This window comes from Hemitrygon akajei, chromosome 28, assembly GCF_048418815.1.
Source record: "Hemitrygon akajei chromosome 28, sHemAka1.3, whole genome shotgun sequence".
In the NCBI taxonomy this organism is placed as follows: domain Eukaryota; kingdom Metazoa; phylum Chordata; class Chondrichthyes; order Myliobatiformes; family Dasyatidae; genus Hemitrygon; species Hemitrygon akajei.
In genome coordinates, this window is record NC_133151.1 from 38288043 (window position 1) to 38310702 (window position 22660).

Below are 22660 nucleotides of genomic sequence, written 5' to 3' on the forward strand. Positions count from 1 at the left end.
ACACACTCACAGACACACACACACATTTGCACTGACACACACACACAAATACAGACACACACACTCACAGACACACACAGACACAGAAACGCACACTCGCACAGAAACACACAGACACACACAGACACACACACTCACACACACAGACACACACACACTGACAGATACACACAGACACACACACACTTACACTGACACACACACAGACACAGACACACACACTCGCACAGACACGCACACATTCACACTCACACACACAGTTACACTGACACACACACAGACACAGACACACACTCTCACAGACACACAGACACACACACCCACTCACACACACACAGACACAGACACACACAGACACAAACACATAGACACAGTCACACCCACTCACACACACACAGACACACACACACAGACACAGACACACAGACACACACACTCATACAGACACACACACACAAATGGACACACACACAGACACACACACTCACACAGACACACACACACAAATGGACACACACACAGACACACACACTCACAGACACACACAGACACACACACTTACACTGACACAGACACACACACAAACACAGTTACACTGACACACACTCACACACAAACACAAACACACAGACACACACACTCACACACAGAGACACACACAGACACAAACACACACTCACACAGACACACTCACAGACACAGACACACACACGCACAGACACACACCCACACACTTACACTGACACACTCACATATAGACACACACACAGACACACACACTCACGCAGAAACACACACAGACAGACACTCACACTCACACACACACACACAGACACACACACTCACACACACAGAGACACACACTCACACACACACAATCACAGACACACACACTCACACACACACTTACACTGACACACACACAGACACACAGACACACAGACACAGACAAACTCACTCAGACAGACACACACACACACACACAGATACACACACACATTTGCACTGATACTCACACAGAGACAGACACACACACTCACAGACACACACCCACTTACACTGACACACACAAAGACACAAACACACAGACACACACATTCACAGACACACACAGACACACACACACAGACACACACACCCACACACTTACACTGACACACACATATAGACACACACACAGACACGCACACTCACGCAGACAAACACACAGACTTAGACACACAGACTCACACACACACACACAGACACACCCACTCACACACACACACAGACACACACACTCACACACACAGAGACACACACACAGACACACACACTCACACACACAGACACAGACACACACACTCACACACACACACAGACACACACACACAGAGACACACACACACAGAGACACACACTCACACACACACAGAGACACACACACAGACACAGACACACACACACAGAGACACACACTCACACACACACAGACACAGACACACACACACTCACACACACAGACACAGACACACACACTCACAGATACACACAGACACACATACACACACTTACACTGACACACACACAGACACAGAAACACACACTCACAGACACACACAGACACACACACACAGGCACAGGCACACTGACACAGACTCACACACACACTCGGACACAAACACACAGACACACACACACACACTCACACAGGCACACACACACCCACAGACACAGACACACACACTCACAAACACACAGACACAGACACAAAAACACACAAACACAGACACACACATTCACAGACACACACAGACACACAAACAGAGACACACACTCACACACAGAGACACACACACAGACACAGACACACACACTCACAGACAAACACAGAAACACACACACAGACACAGACACAGACACACACACACTCACACAGACACACACACACAGACACAGCACACACACTCACACACACACACCGACAAACACACACACTTACACTGACAAAGACACAGACACACATACTCACAGCCACAAACACATAGACACAGCCACACACACACAGACACACACACTCACATACACACACATGCACAGACACACACTCACACACACACTCACACACACACAGAAACACACACTCACAGACACACACAAACGCACACACACACTTACACAGACACACACACACAGACACAAACACATAGACACAGACACACACACTCACTCACACAGACACACACACAGACACACACACACAGACACAAACACACACTCACACTCACACACGCAGAGACACACACACTATCACACACACTCACACACAGACACAAACACACAGACACAGACGCACACACTCACACACAGACACAAACACACAGACACAGACGCACACACTCACACACACACAGACACACACACACAGACACAAGCACATAGACACAGACACACACATTCACACACACACACAGACACACACACACAGACAAACACACTCACACAGACACACACACACCCACAGACACACACACACCCACAGACACACACACAAATAGACACACACACAGACACACAGACACAGAGACACACACTCACAGACAAACACAGGCACACACAAACACACTTACACTGATACACACTCACACACAGACACAAACACACAGACACAGACACACACACAGACACACACACAGACACTCACACACAAACAGACACACATACAGACACAGACACACAAACACACCCACAGACACAGACACACACACTGACAAACACACACAAACAGACACAGACAGACTCAAACACAGACAAAGACACACACATTCACAGACACACACACACACACACATAGACACAGACACACACACTCACTCACACAGACACACACACAGACACACACACACAGACACAAACACACTCTCACACTCACACACGCAGAGACACACACACTATCACACACACTCACACACAGACACAAACACACAGACACAGACGCACACACTCACACACAGACACAAACACACAGACACTGACCCACACACTCACACACACACAGACACACACACACAGACACAAGCACATAGACACAGACACACACATTCACACACACACACAGACACACACACACAGACAAACACACTCACACAGACACACACACACCCACAGACACACTTACACTGACACACACACAAATAGACACACACACAGACACACAGACACAGAGACACACACTCACAGACAAACACAGGCACACACAAACACACTTACACTGATACACACTCACACACAGACACAAACACACAGACACAGACACACACACAGACACACACACAGACACAGACACTCACACACAAACAGACACACATACAGACACAGACACACAAACACACCCACAGACACAGACACACACACTCACAAACACACACAAACAGACACAGACAGACACAAACACAGACAAAGACACACACATTCACAGACACACACACACACACACACAGACACACACACGCACAGACACAGACACACACACAGACACAGACACACACACTCACAGACACACACAGACACACACACAAACAGACACAGACACACACTCGCACAGACACACACACACAGACACACACAAACTCACACACACACACTTACACTGACACACACACAGACTCAGACACACACACTCACAGACACACACAGACACACACACACATTTGCACTGACACACACACACAAATACAGACACACACACTCACAGACACACACAGACACAGAAACGCACACTCGCACAGAAACACACAGACACACACAGACACACACACTCACACACACAGACACTCACACACAGACAAACACACTCTCACACACACACACGCAGAGACACACACATTGTCACACACACTCACACACAGACACAAACACTCAGACACAGACGCACACACTCACACACACACAGACACACACACAGACACAAGCACATAGACACAGACACACACATTCACACACACAGACAGACACTCACACACAGACAAACACACTCACACAGACACACACACACACCCACAGACACAGTTACACTGACACACACACAAATAGACACACACACAGACACACAGACACAGACACACACACTCACACAGACACAGAGACACACACTCACAGACAAACACAGGCACACACACAAACACACTTACACAGATACACACTCACACACAGACACAAACACACAGACACAGACACACACACTCACACACACACAGACACACACACAGACACAGACACTCACACACAAACAGACACACATACAGACACAGACACACACACTCACACAGACACACAAACACACCCACAGACACAGACACACACACTCACAAACACACACAAACAGACACAGACAGACACAAACACAGACAAAGACACACACATTCACAGACACACACACACACACACACACACAGACACACACACAGACACAGACACACACACTCACAGACACACACAGACACACACACAAACAGACACAGACACACACTCGCACAGACACACACACACAGACACACACACACTCACACACACACACTTACACTGACACACACACAGACTCAGACACACACACTCACAGACACACACAGACACACACACACACATTTACACTGACACACACACACAAATACAGACACACACACTCACAGACACACACAGACACAGACACGCACACTCACACAGAAACACACAGACACACACACTCACACACACAGACACACACACAGACACAAACACACACTCATACAGACACTCTCACACACACACACCGACAAACACACACACTTACACTGACAAAGACACAGACACACATACTCACAGCCACAAACACATAGACACAGCCACACACAAACACAGACACACACACTCACATACACACACATGCACAGACACACACTCACACACAGAAACACACACTCACAGACACACACACAGAGACACACACACAGACACACACACTCACACACACAGACACAGACACACACAATCACACACACAAACACACTTACACTGACACACACACAGAGACACACAGACAGACACACTGACACACCGACACAGACACACACTCACACACACACAGACACAGACACACACACTCACACACACACAGAGACACACACACACAGACACAGACACACACGCTCACAGACACACACAGACACACATACACACACTTACACTGACGCACACACAGACACAGAAACACACGCTCACACACACACACCGACACACACACTTACACTGACAAAGACACAGACACACATACTCACAGCCACAAACACATAGACACAGCCACACACACACACAGACACACACACACACAGACACACACACTCACATACACACACATGCACAGACACACACTCACACACACACTCACACACACACAGAAACACACACTCACAAACACACACAAACGCACACACACACTTACACAGACACACACACACAGACACAAACACATAGACACAGACACACACACTCACTCACACAGACACACACACAGACACACACACACACAGACACAAACACACACTCTCACACTCACACACGCAGAGACACACACACTGTCACACACACTCACACACAGACACAAACACTCAGACACAGACGCACACACTCACACACACACAGACACACACACACAGACACAAGCACATAGACACAGACACACACATTCACACAGACACACACACACAGACAAACACACTCACACAGAGACACACACTCACAGACAAACACAGGCACACACACAAACACACTTACACTGATACACACTCACACACAGACACAAACACACAGACACAGACACACACAGACACACACACAGACACAGACACTCACACACAAACAGACACACATACAGACACGGACACACACACTCACACAGACACACAAACACACCCACAGACACAGACACACACACTCACAAACACACACAAACAGACACAGACAGACACAAACACAGACAAAGACACACACATTCACAGACACACACACAGACACACACACACACAGACACACACAGACACAGACACACACACTCACAGACACACACAGACACACACACAAACAGACACAGACACACACTCGCACAGACACACACACACAGACACACACACACTCACACACACACTTACACTGACACACACAGACTCAGACACACACACTCACAGACACACACAGACACACACACACAGACACAGACACACACACAGACACAAACACATAGACACAGACACACACACTCACTCACACAGACACACACACAGACACACACACAGACACACACACAGACACAAACACACACTCTCACACTCACACACGCAGAGACACACACACAGACACACACTCACACACAAACAGACACACATACAGACACAGACACACACACTCACACAGACACACAAACACACCCACAGACACAGACACACACACTCACAAACACACACAAACAGACACAGACAGACACAAACACAGACAAAGACACACACATTCACAGACACACACACACACACACACACAGACACACACACACAGACACACACACAGACACAGACACACACACTCACAGACACACACACAAACAGACACAGACACACACTCGCACAGACACACACACACAGACACACACACACTCACACACACACACTTCCACTGACACACACACAGACTCAGACACACACACTCACAGACACACACAGACACACACACACACATTTACACTGACACACACACACAAATACAGACACACACACTCACAGACACACACAGACACAGACACGCACACTCACACAGAAACACACAGACACACACACTCACACACACAGACACACACACACACTGACAGATACACACAGACACACACACACTTACACTGACACACACACAGACACAGACACACACACTCGCACAGACACGCACACACAGACACAGAAACACACTCTCTCACACACACAGACACAGACACCCACACACAAACAGACACACATACAGACACAGACACACACACTCACACAGACACACAAACACACCCACAGACACAGACACACACACTCACAAACACACACAAACAGACACAGACAGACACAAACACAGACAAAGACACACACACACAAACAGACACACATACAGACACAGACACACACACTCACACAGACACACAAACACACCCACAGACACAGACACACACACTCACAAACACACACAAACAGACACAGACAGACACACTCACACACACACAGACACACACACACAGACACAAGCACATAGACACAGACACACACATTCACACAGACACACACACACAGACAAACACACTCACACAGAGACACACACTCACAGACACGCACACACAGACACAGAAACACACTCTCTCACACACACAGACACAGACACCCACACACAAACAGACACACATACAGACACAGACACACACACTCACACAGACACACAAACACACCCACAGACACAGACACACACACTCACAAACACACACAAACAGACACAGACAGACACAAACACAGACAAAGACACACACACACAAACAGACACACATACAGACACAGACACACACACTCACACAGACACACAAACACACCCACAGACACAGACACACACACTCACAAACACACACAAACAGACACAGACGCACACACTCACACACACACAGACACACACACACAGACACAAGCACATAGACACAGACACACACATTCACACAGACACACACACACAGACAAACACACTCACACAGAGACACACACTCACAGACAAACACAGGCACACACACAAACACACTTACACTGATACACACTCACACACAGACACAAACACACAGACACAGACACACACAGACACACACACAGACACAGACACTCACACACAAACAGACACACACACAGACACAGACACACACACTCACAGACAAACACAGAAACACACACACAGACACAGACACAGACACACACACACTCACACAGACACACACACACAGACACAGCACACACACTCACACACACACACCGACAAACACACACACTTACACTGACAAAGACACAGACACACATACTCACAGCCACAAACACATAGACACAGCCACACACACACAGACACACACACTCACATACACACACATGCACAGACACACACTCACACACACACTCACACACACACAGAAACACACACTCACAGACACACACAAACGCACACACACACTTACACAGACACACACACACAGACACAAACACATAGACACAGACACACACACTCACTCACACAGACACACACACAGACACACACACACAGACACAAACACACACTCACACTCACACACGCAGAGACACACACACTATCACACACACTCACACACAGACACAAACACACAGACACAGACGCACACACTCACACACAGACACAAACACACAGACACAGACGCACACACTCACACACACACAGACACACACACACAGACACAAGCACATAGACACAGACACACACATTCACACACACACACAGACACACACACACAGACAAACACACTCACACAGACACACACACACCCACAGACACACACACACCCACAGACACACACACAAATAGACACACACACAGACACACAGACACAGAGACACACACTCACAGACAAACACAGGCACACACAAACACACTTACACTGATACACACTCACACACAGACACAAACACACAGACACAGACACACACACAGACACACACACAGACACTCACACACAAACAGACACACATACAGACACAGACACACAAACACACCCACAGACACAGACACACACACTGACAAACACACACAAACAGACACAGACAGACTCAAACACAGACAAAGACACACACATTCACAGACACACACACACACACACATAGACACAGACACACACACTCACTCACACAGACACACACACAGACACACACACACAGACACAAACACACTCTCACACTCACACACGCAGAGACACACACACTATCACACACACTCACACACAGACACAAACACACAGACACAGACGCACACACTCACACACAGACACAAACACACAGACACTGACCCACACACTCACACACACACAGACACACACACACAGACACAAGCACATAGACACAGACACACACATTCACACACACACACAGACACACACACACAGACAAACACACTCACACAGACACACACACACCCACAGACACACTTACACTGACACACACACAAATAGACACACACACAGACACACAGACACAGAGACACACACTCACAGACAAACACAGGCACACACAAACACACTTACACTGATACACACTCACACACAGACACAAACACACAGACACAGACACACACACAGACACACACACAGACACAGACACTCACACACAAACAGACACACATACAGACACAGACACACAAACACACCCACAGACACAGACACACACACTCACAAACACACACAAACAGACACAGACAGACACAAACACAGACAAAGACACACACATTCACAGACACACACACACACACACACAGACACACACACGCACAGACACAGACACACACACAGACACAGACACACACACTCACAGACACACACAGACACACACACAAACAGACACAGACACACACTCGCACAGACACACACACACAGACACACACAAACTCACACACACACACTTACACTGACACACACACAGACTCAGACACACACACTCACAGACACACACAGACACACACACACATTTGCACTGACACACACACACAAATACAGACACACACACTCACAGACACACACAGACACAGAAACGCACACTCGCACAGAAACACACAGACACACACAGACACACACACTCACACACACAGACACTCACACACAGACAAACACACTCTCACACACACACACGCAGAGACACACACATTGTCACACACACTCACACACAGACACAAACACTCAGACACAGACGCACACACTCACACACACACAGACACACACACAGACACAAGCACATAGACACAGACACACACATTCACACACACAGACAGACACTCACACACAGACAAACACACTCACACAGACACACACACACACCCACAGACACAGTTACACTGACACACACACAAATAGACACACACACAGACACACAGACACAGACACACACACTCACACAGACACAGAGACACACACTCACAGACAAACACAGGCACACACACAAACACACTTACACAGATACACACTCACACACAGACACAAACACACAGACACAGACACACACACTCACACACACACAGACACACACACAGACACAGACACTCACACACAAACAGACACACATACAGACACAGACACACACACTCACACAGACACACAAACACACCCACAGACACAGACACACACACTCACAAACACACACAAACAGACACAGACAGACACAAACACAGACAAAGACACACACATTCACAGACACACACACACACACACACACACAGACACACACACAGACACAGACACACACACTCACAGACACACACAGACACACACACAAACAGACACAGACACACACTCGCACAGACACACACACACAGACACACACACACTCACACACACACACTTACACTGACACACACACAGACTCAGACACACACACTCACAGACACACACAGACACACACACACACATTTACACTGACACACACACACAAATACAGACACACACACTCACAGACACACACAGACACAGACACGCACACTCACACAGAAACACACAGACACACACACTCACACACACAGACACACACACAGACACAAACACACACTCATACAGACACTCTCACACACACACACCGACAAACACACACACTTACACTGACAAAGACACAGACACACATACTCACAGCCACAAACACATAGACACAGCCACACACAAACACAGACACACACACTCACATACACACACATGCACAGACACACACTCACACACAGAAACACACACTCACAGACACACACACAGAGACACACACACAGACACACACACTCACACACACAGACACAGACACACACAATCACACACACAAACACACTTACACTGACACACACACAGAGACACACAGACAGACACACTGACACACCGACACAGACACACACTCACACACACACAGACACAGACACACACACTCACACACACACAGAGACACACACACACAGACACAGACACACACGCTCACAGACACACACAGACACACATACACACACTTACACTGACGCACACACAGACACAGAAACACACGCTCACACACACACACCGACACACACACTTACACTGACAAAGACACAGACACACATACTCACAGCCACAAACACATAGACACAGCCACACACACACACAGACACACACACACACAGACACACACACTCACATACACACACATGCACAGACACACACTCACACACACACTCACACACACACAGAAACACACACTCACAAACACACACAAACGCACACACACACTTACACAGACACACACACACAGACACAAACACATAGACACAGACACACACACTCACTCACACAGACACACACACAGACACACACACACACAGACACAAACACACACTCTCACACTCACACACGCAGAGACACACACACTGTCACACACACTCACACACAGACACAAACACTCAGACACAGACGCACACACTCACACACACACAGACACACACACACAGACACAAGCACATAGACACAGACACACACATTCACACAGACACACACACACAGACAAACACACTCACACAGAGACACACACTCACAGACAAACACAGGCACACACACAAACACACTTACACTGATACACACTCACACACAGACACAAACACACAGACACAGACACACACAGACACACACACAGACACAGACACTCACACACAAACAGACACACATACAGACACGGACACACACACTCACACAGACACACAAACACACCCACAGACACAGACACACACACTCACAAACACACACAAACAGACACAGACAGACACAAACACAGACAAAGACACACACATTCACAGACACACACACAGACACACACACACACAGACACACACAGACACAGACACACACACTCACAGACACACACAGACACACACACAAACAGACACAGACACACACTCGCACAGACACACACACACAGACACACACACACTCACACACACACTTACACTGACACACACAGACTCAGACACACACACTCACAGACACACACAGACACACACACACAGACACAGACACACACACAGACACAAACACATAGACACAGACACACACACTCACTCACACAGACACACACACAGACACACACACAGACACACACACAGACACAAACACACACTCTCACACTCACACACGCAGAGACACACACACAGACACACACTCACACACAAACAGACACACATACAGACACAGACACACACACTCACACAGACACACAAACACACCCACAGACACAGACACACACACTCACAAACACACACAAACAGACACAGACAGACACAAACACAGACAAAGACACACACATTCACAGACACACACACACACACACACACAGACACACACACACAGACACACACACAGACACAGACACACACACTCACAGACACACACACAAACAGACACAGACACACACTCGCACAGACACACACACACAGACACACACACACTCACACACACACACTTCCACTGACACACACACAGACTCAGACACACACACTCACAGACACACACAGACACACACACACACATTTACACTGACACACACACACAAATACAGACACACACACTCACAGACACACACAGACACAGACACGCACACTCACACAGAAACACACAGACACACACACTCACACACACAGACACACACACACACTGACAGATACACACAGACACACACACACTTACACTGACACACACACAGACACAGACACACACACTCGCACAGACACGCACACACAGACACAGAAACACACTCTCTCACACACACAGACACAGACACCCACACACAAACAGACACACATACAGACACAGACACACACACTCACACAGACACACAAACACACCCACAGACACAGACACACACACTCACAAACACACACAAACAGACACAGACAGACACAAACACAGACAAAGACACACACACACAAACAGACACACATACAGACACAGACACACACACTCACACAGACACACAAACACACCCACAGACACAGACACACACACTCACAAACACACACAAACAGACACAGACAGACACACTCACACACACACAGACACACACACACAGACACAAGCACATAGACACAGACACACACATTCACACAGACACACACACACAGACAAACACACTCACACAGAGACACACACTCACAGACACGCACACACAGACACAGAAACACACTCTCTCACACACACAGACACAGACACCCACACACAAACAGACACACATACAGACACAGACACACACACTCACACAGACACACAAACACACCCACAGACACAGACACACACACTCACAAACACACACAAACAGACACAGACAGACACAAACACAGACAAAGACACACACACACAAACAGACACACATACAGACACAGACACACACACTCACACAGACACACAAACACACCCACAGACACAGACACACACACTCACAAACACACACAAACAGACACAGACGCACACACTCACACACACACAGACACACACACACAGACACAAGCACATAGACACAGACACACACATTCACACAGACACACACACACAGACAAACACACTCACACAGAGACACACACTCACAGACAAACACAGGCACACACACAAACACACTTACACTGATACACACTCACACACAGACACAAACACACAGACACAGACACACACAGACACACACACAGACACAGACACTCACACACAAACAGACACACATACAGACACGGACACACACACTCACACAGACACACAAACACACCCACAGACACAGACACACACACTCACAAACACACACAAACAGACACAGACAGACACAAACACAGACAAAGACACACACATTCACAGACACACACACAGACACACACACACACAGACACACACAGACACAGACACACACACTCACAGACACACACAGACACACACACAAACAGACACAGACACACACTCGCACAGACACACACACACAGACACACACACACTCACACACACACTTACACTGACACACACAGACTCAGACACACACACTCACAGACACACACAGACACACACACACAGACAAAAACACATTGACACAGACACACACACTCACTCACACAGACACACACACAGACACACACACAGACACACACACAGACACAAACACACACTCTCACACTCACACACGCAGAGACACACACACAGACACAGACACTCACACACAAACAGACACACATACAGACACAGACACACACACTCACACAGACACACAAACACACCCACAGACACAGACACACACACTCACAAACACACACAAACAGACACAGACAGACACAAACACAGACAAAGACACACACATTCACAGACACACACACACACACACACACAGACACACACACACAGACACACACACAGACACAGACACACACACTCACAGACACACACAGACACACACACAAACAGACACAGACACACACTCGCACAGACACACACACACAGACACACACACACTCACACACACACACTTCCACTGACACACACACAGACTCAGACACACACACTCACAGACACACACAGACACACACACACACATTTACACTGACACACACACACAAATACAGACACACACACTCACAGACACACACAGACACAGACACGCACACTCACACAGAAACACACAGACACACACACTCACACACACAGACACACACACACACTGACAGATACACACAGACACACACACACTTACACTGACACACACACAGACACAGACACACACACTCGCACAGACACGCACACACAGACACAGAAACACACTCTCTCACACACACAGACACAGACACCCACACTCACAGACACACACAGACACACACACACTTACACTGACACACACACTGACACAGACACACACACATACACAGTTACACTGACACAGACTCACACACAAACACAAACACACAGACACACACACTCACACACACAGACACACACACAGACACAAACACACACTCACACAGACACACTCACACACACACCGACAAACACACACACTTACACTGACAAAGATACAGACACACATACTCACAGCCACAAACACATAGACACAGCCACACACACACACAGACACACACACTCACATACACACACATGCACAGACACACACTCACACACAGAAACACACACTCACAGACACACACACTCACACACACAGAGACACACACACAGACACACACACTCACACACACAGACACAGACACACACAATCACACACACAAACACACTTACACTGACACACTCACAGAGACACACAGACAGACACACTGACACACCGACACAGGCACACACTCACACACACACAGACACAGACACACACACTCACACACACACAGAGACACACACACACAGACACAGACACACACGCTCACAGACACACTCAGACACACATACACACACTTACACTGACGCACACACAGACACAGAAACACACGCTCACACACACACACCGACACACACACACTTACACTGACAAAGACACAGACACACATACTCACAGCCACAAACACATAGACACAGCCACACACACACACAGACACACACACACACACAGACACACACACTCACATACACACACATGCACAGACACACACTCACACACACACTCACACACACACAGAAACACACACTCACAGACACACACAAACGCACACACACACTTACACAGACACACACACACAGACACAAACACATAGACACAGACACACACACTCACTCACACAGACACACACACAGACACAAACACACACAGACACAAACACACACTCTCACACTCACACACGCAGAGACACACACACTGTCACACACACTCACACACAGACACAAACACTCAGACACAGACGCACACACTCACACACACACAGACACACACACACCGACACAAGCACATAGACACAGACACACACATTCACACAGACACACACACACAGACAAACACACTCACACAGAGACACACACTCACAGACAAACACAGGCACACACACAAACACACTTACACTGATACACACTCACACACAGACACAAACACACAGACACAGACACACACAGACACACACACAGACACAGACACTCACACACAAACAGACACACATACAGACACGGACACACACACTCACACAGACACACAAACACACCCACAGACACAGACACACACACTCACAAACACACACAAACAGACACAGACAGACACAAACACAGACAAAGACACACACATTCACAGACACACACACAGACACACACACACAGACACACACAGACACAGACACACACACTCACAGACACACACAGACACACACACAAACAGACACAGACACACACTCGCACAGACACACACACAGACACACACACACTCACACACACACTTACACTGACACACACAGACTCAGACACACACACTCACAGACACACACAGACACACACACACAGACACAGACACACACAGACACAAACACATAGACACAGACACACACACTCACTCACACAGACACACACAGACACACACACACACAGACACAAACACACACTCTCACACTCACACACGCAGAGACACACACACTGTCACACACACTCACACACAGACACAAACACTCAGACACAGACGCACACACTCACACACACACACAGACACACACACAGACACAAGCACATAGACACAGACACACACATTCACACACACACACAGACACACACTCACACACAGAAACACACACTCACAGACACACACTCACACACACAGTGACACACACACAGACACACACACGCACACACACAGACACAGACACACACACTCACACACACACACTTACACTGACACACACTCACAGACAAACACAGGCACACACACAAACACACTTACACTGATACACACTCACACACAGACACAAACACACACAGACACAAACACTCACATACACACACATGCACAGACACACACTCACACACAGAAACACACACTCACAGACACACACACTCACACACACAGTGACACACACACAGACACACACACTCACACACACAGACACAGACACACACACTCACACACACACACTTACACTGACACACACACACAGACACACTGACACACAGACACAGACACACACACTCACACACACACTCACACAGACACACACACACAGACACAGACACACACACAGAGACACACACACAGAGACACACACTCACACACACACAGACACAGACACACACACTCACACACACAGAGACACACACACACAGACACAGACACACACGCTCACAGACACACACAGACACACATACACACACTTACACTGACACACACACAGACACAGAAACACACGCTCACACACACACACCGACACACACACACTTACACTGACAAAGACACAGACACACATACTCTCAGCCACAAACACATAGACACAGCCACACACACACACAGACACACACACACACACAGACACACACACTCACATACACAGACATGCACAGACACACACTCACACACACACTCACACACACACAGAAACACACACTCACAGACACACACAAACGCACACACACACTTACACAGACACACACACACAGACACAAACACATAGACACAGACACACACACTCACTCACACAGACACACACACAGACGCACACACACAGACACAAACACACACTCTCACACTCACACATGCAGAGACACACACACTGTCACACACACTCACACACAGACACAAACACTCAGACACAGATGCACACACTCACACACACACAGACACACACACACAGACACAAGCACATAGACACAGACACACACATTCACACACACACACACAGACACACACACACAGACAAACACACTCACACAGACACACACACACACCCACAGACACACTTACACTGACACACACACAAATAGACACACACACAGACACACACACTCACAGACAAACACAGGCACACACACAAACACACTAACACTGATACACACTCACACACAGACGCAAACACACAGACACAGACACACACACAGACACAGACACTCACACACAAACAAACACACCCACAGACACAGACACACACACTCACACACACACAGAGACACACACACACAGACACAGACACACACGCTCACAGACACACACAGACACACATACACACACTTACACTGACACACACACAGACACAGAAACACACGCTCACACACACACACCGACACACACACACTTACACTGACAAAGACACAGACACACATACTCTCAGCCACAAACACATAGACACAGCCACACACACACACAGACACACACACACACACAGACACACACACTCACATACACACACATGCACAGACACACACTCACACACACACTCACACACACACAGAAACACACACTCACAGACACACACAAACGCACACACACACTTACACAGACACACACACACAGACACAAACACATAGACACAGACACACACACTCACTCACACAGACACACACACAGACGCACACACACAGACACAAACACACACTCTCACACTCACACATGCAGAGACACACACACTGTCACACACACTCACACACAGACACAAACACTCAGACACAGATGCACACACTCACACACACACAGACACACACACACAGACACAAGCACATAGACACAGACACACACATTCACACACACACACACAGACACACACACACAGACAAACACACTCACACAGACACACACACACACCCACAGACACACTTACACTGACACACACACAAATAGACACACACACAGACACACACACTCACAGACAAACACAGGCACACACACAAACACACTAACACTGATACACACTCACACACAGACGCAAACACACAGACACAGACACACACACAGACACAGACACTCACACACAAACAAACACACCCACAGACACAGACACACACACTCACACACACACAGAGACACACACACACAGACACAGACACACACGCTCACAGACACACACAGACACACATACACACACTTACACTGACACACACACAGACACAGAAACACACGCTCACACACACACACCGACACACACACACTTACACTGACAAAGACACAGACACACATACGCACAGCCACAAACACATAGACACAGCCACACACACACACAGACACACACACACACAGACACACACACTCACATACACACACATGCACAGACACACACTCACACACACACTCACACACACACAGAAACACACACTCACAGACACAAACACATAGACACAGACACACACACTCACTCACACAGACACACACAGAGACACACACACACACAGACACAAACACACACTCGCACAGACACACACACACAGACACACACACTCACACACACACTTACACTGACACACACAGACACAGACACACACACTCACAGACACACACAGACACACACACAGATACAGACACACACACACAGACACAAACACATAGACACAGACACACACACTCACTCACACAGACACACACACAGACACACACACACAGACACAAACACACACTCTCACACTCACACACGCAGAGACACACACACTGTCACACACACTCACACACAGACACAAACACTCAGACACAGACGCACACACTCACACACACACAGACACACACACAGACACAAGCACATAGACACAGACACACACATTCACACACACACACAGACACACACACACAGACAAACACACTCACACAGACACACACACACACCCACAGACACACATACACTGACACACACACAAATAGACACACACACAGACACACAGACACAGACACACACACTCACACAGACACAGAGACACACACTCACAGACAAACACAGGCACACACACAAACACACTTACACTGATACACACTCACACACAGACACAAACACACACAGACACAAACACTCACATACACACACATGCACAGACACACACTCACACACAGAAACACACACTCACAGACACACACACTCACACACACAGTGACACACACACAGACACACACACTCACACACACAGACACAGACACACACTCTCACACACACACACACACTTACACTGACACACACACAGAGACACACACACAGACACACTGACACACAGACACAGACACACACACTCACACAGACACACACACACAGACACAGACACACACACAGAGACACACACACAGAGACACACACTCACACACACACAGACACAGACACACACACTCACACACACACAGAGACACACACACACAGACACAGACACACACGCTCACAGACACACACAGACACACATACACACACTTACACTGACACGCACACAGACACAGAAACACACGCTCACACACACACACCGACACACACACACTTACACTGACAAAGACACAGACACACATACTCTCAGCCACAAACACATAGACACAGCCACACACACACACAGACACACACACACACACAGACACACACACTCACATACACACACATGCACAGACACACACTCACACACACACTCACACACACACAGAAACACACACTCACAGACACACACAAACGCACACACACACTTACACAGACACACACACACAGACACAAACACATAGACACAGACACACACACTCACTCACACAGACACACACACAGACACACACACACAGACACAAACACACACTCTCACATTCACACATGCAGAGACACACACACTGTCACACACACTCACACACAGACACAAACACTCAGACACAGATGCACACACTCACACACACACAGACACAAGCACATAGACACAGACACACACATTCACACACACACACAGACAAACACACTCACACAGACACACACACAGACACACACACAGACACACACACAGACACAAACACACACTCTCACACTCACACACGCAGAGACACACACACAGACACAGACACTCACACACAAACAGACACACATACAGACACAGACACACACACTCACACAGACACACAAACACACCCACAGACACAGACACACACACTCACAAACACACACAAACAGACACAGACAGACACAAACACAGACAAAGACACACACATTCACAGACACACACACACACACACACACAGACACACACACACAGACACACACACAGACACAGACACACACACTCACAGACACACACAGACACACACACAAACAGACACAGACACACACTCGCACAGACACACACACACAGACACACACACACTCACACACACACACTTCCACTGACACACACACAGACTCAGACACACACACTCACAGACACACACAGACACACACACACACATTTACACTGACACACACACACAAATACAGACACACACACTCACAGACACACACAGACACAGACACGCACACTCACACAGAAACACACAGACACACACACTCACACACACAGACACACACACACACTGACAGATACACACAGACACACACACACTTACACTGACACACACACAGACACAGACACACACACTCGCACAGACACGCACACACAGACACAGAAACACACTCTCTCACACACACAGACACAGACACCCACACTCACAGACACACACAGACACACACACACTTACACTGACACACACACTGACACAGACACACACACATACACAGTTACACTGACACAGACTCACACACAAACACAAACACACAGACACACACACTCACACACACAGACACACACACAGACACAAACACACACTCACACAGACACACTCACACACACACCGACAAACACACACACTTACACTGACAAAGATACAGACACACATACTCACAGCCACAAACACATAGACACAGCCACACACACACACAGACACACACACTCACATACACACACATGCACAGACACACACTCACACACAGAAACACACACTCACAGACACACACACTCACACACACAGAGACACACACACAGACACACACACTCACACACACAGACACAGACACACACAATCACACACACAAACACACTTACACTGACACACACACAGAGACACACAGACAGACACACTGACACACCGACACAGGCACACACTCACACACACACAGACACAGACACACACACTCACACACACACAGAGACACACACACACAGACACAGACACACACGCTCACAGACACACTCAGACACACATACACACACTTACACTGATGCACACACAGACACAGAAACACACGCTCACACACACACACCGACACACACACACTTACACTGACAAAGACACCGACACACATACTCACAGCCACAAACACATAGACACAGCCACACACACACACAGACACACACACACACAGACACACACACTCACATACACACACATGCACAGACACACACTCACACACACAC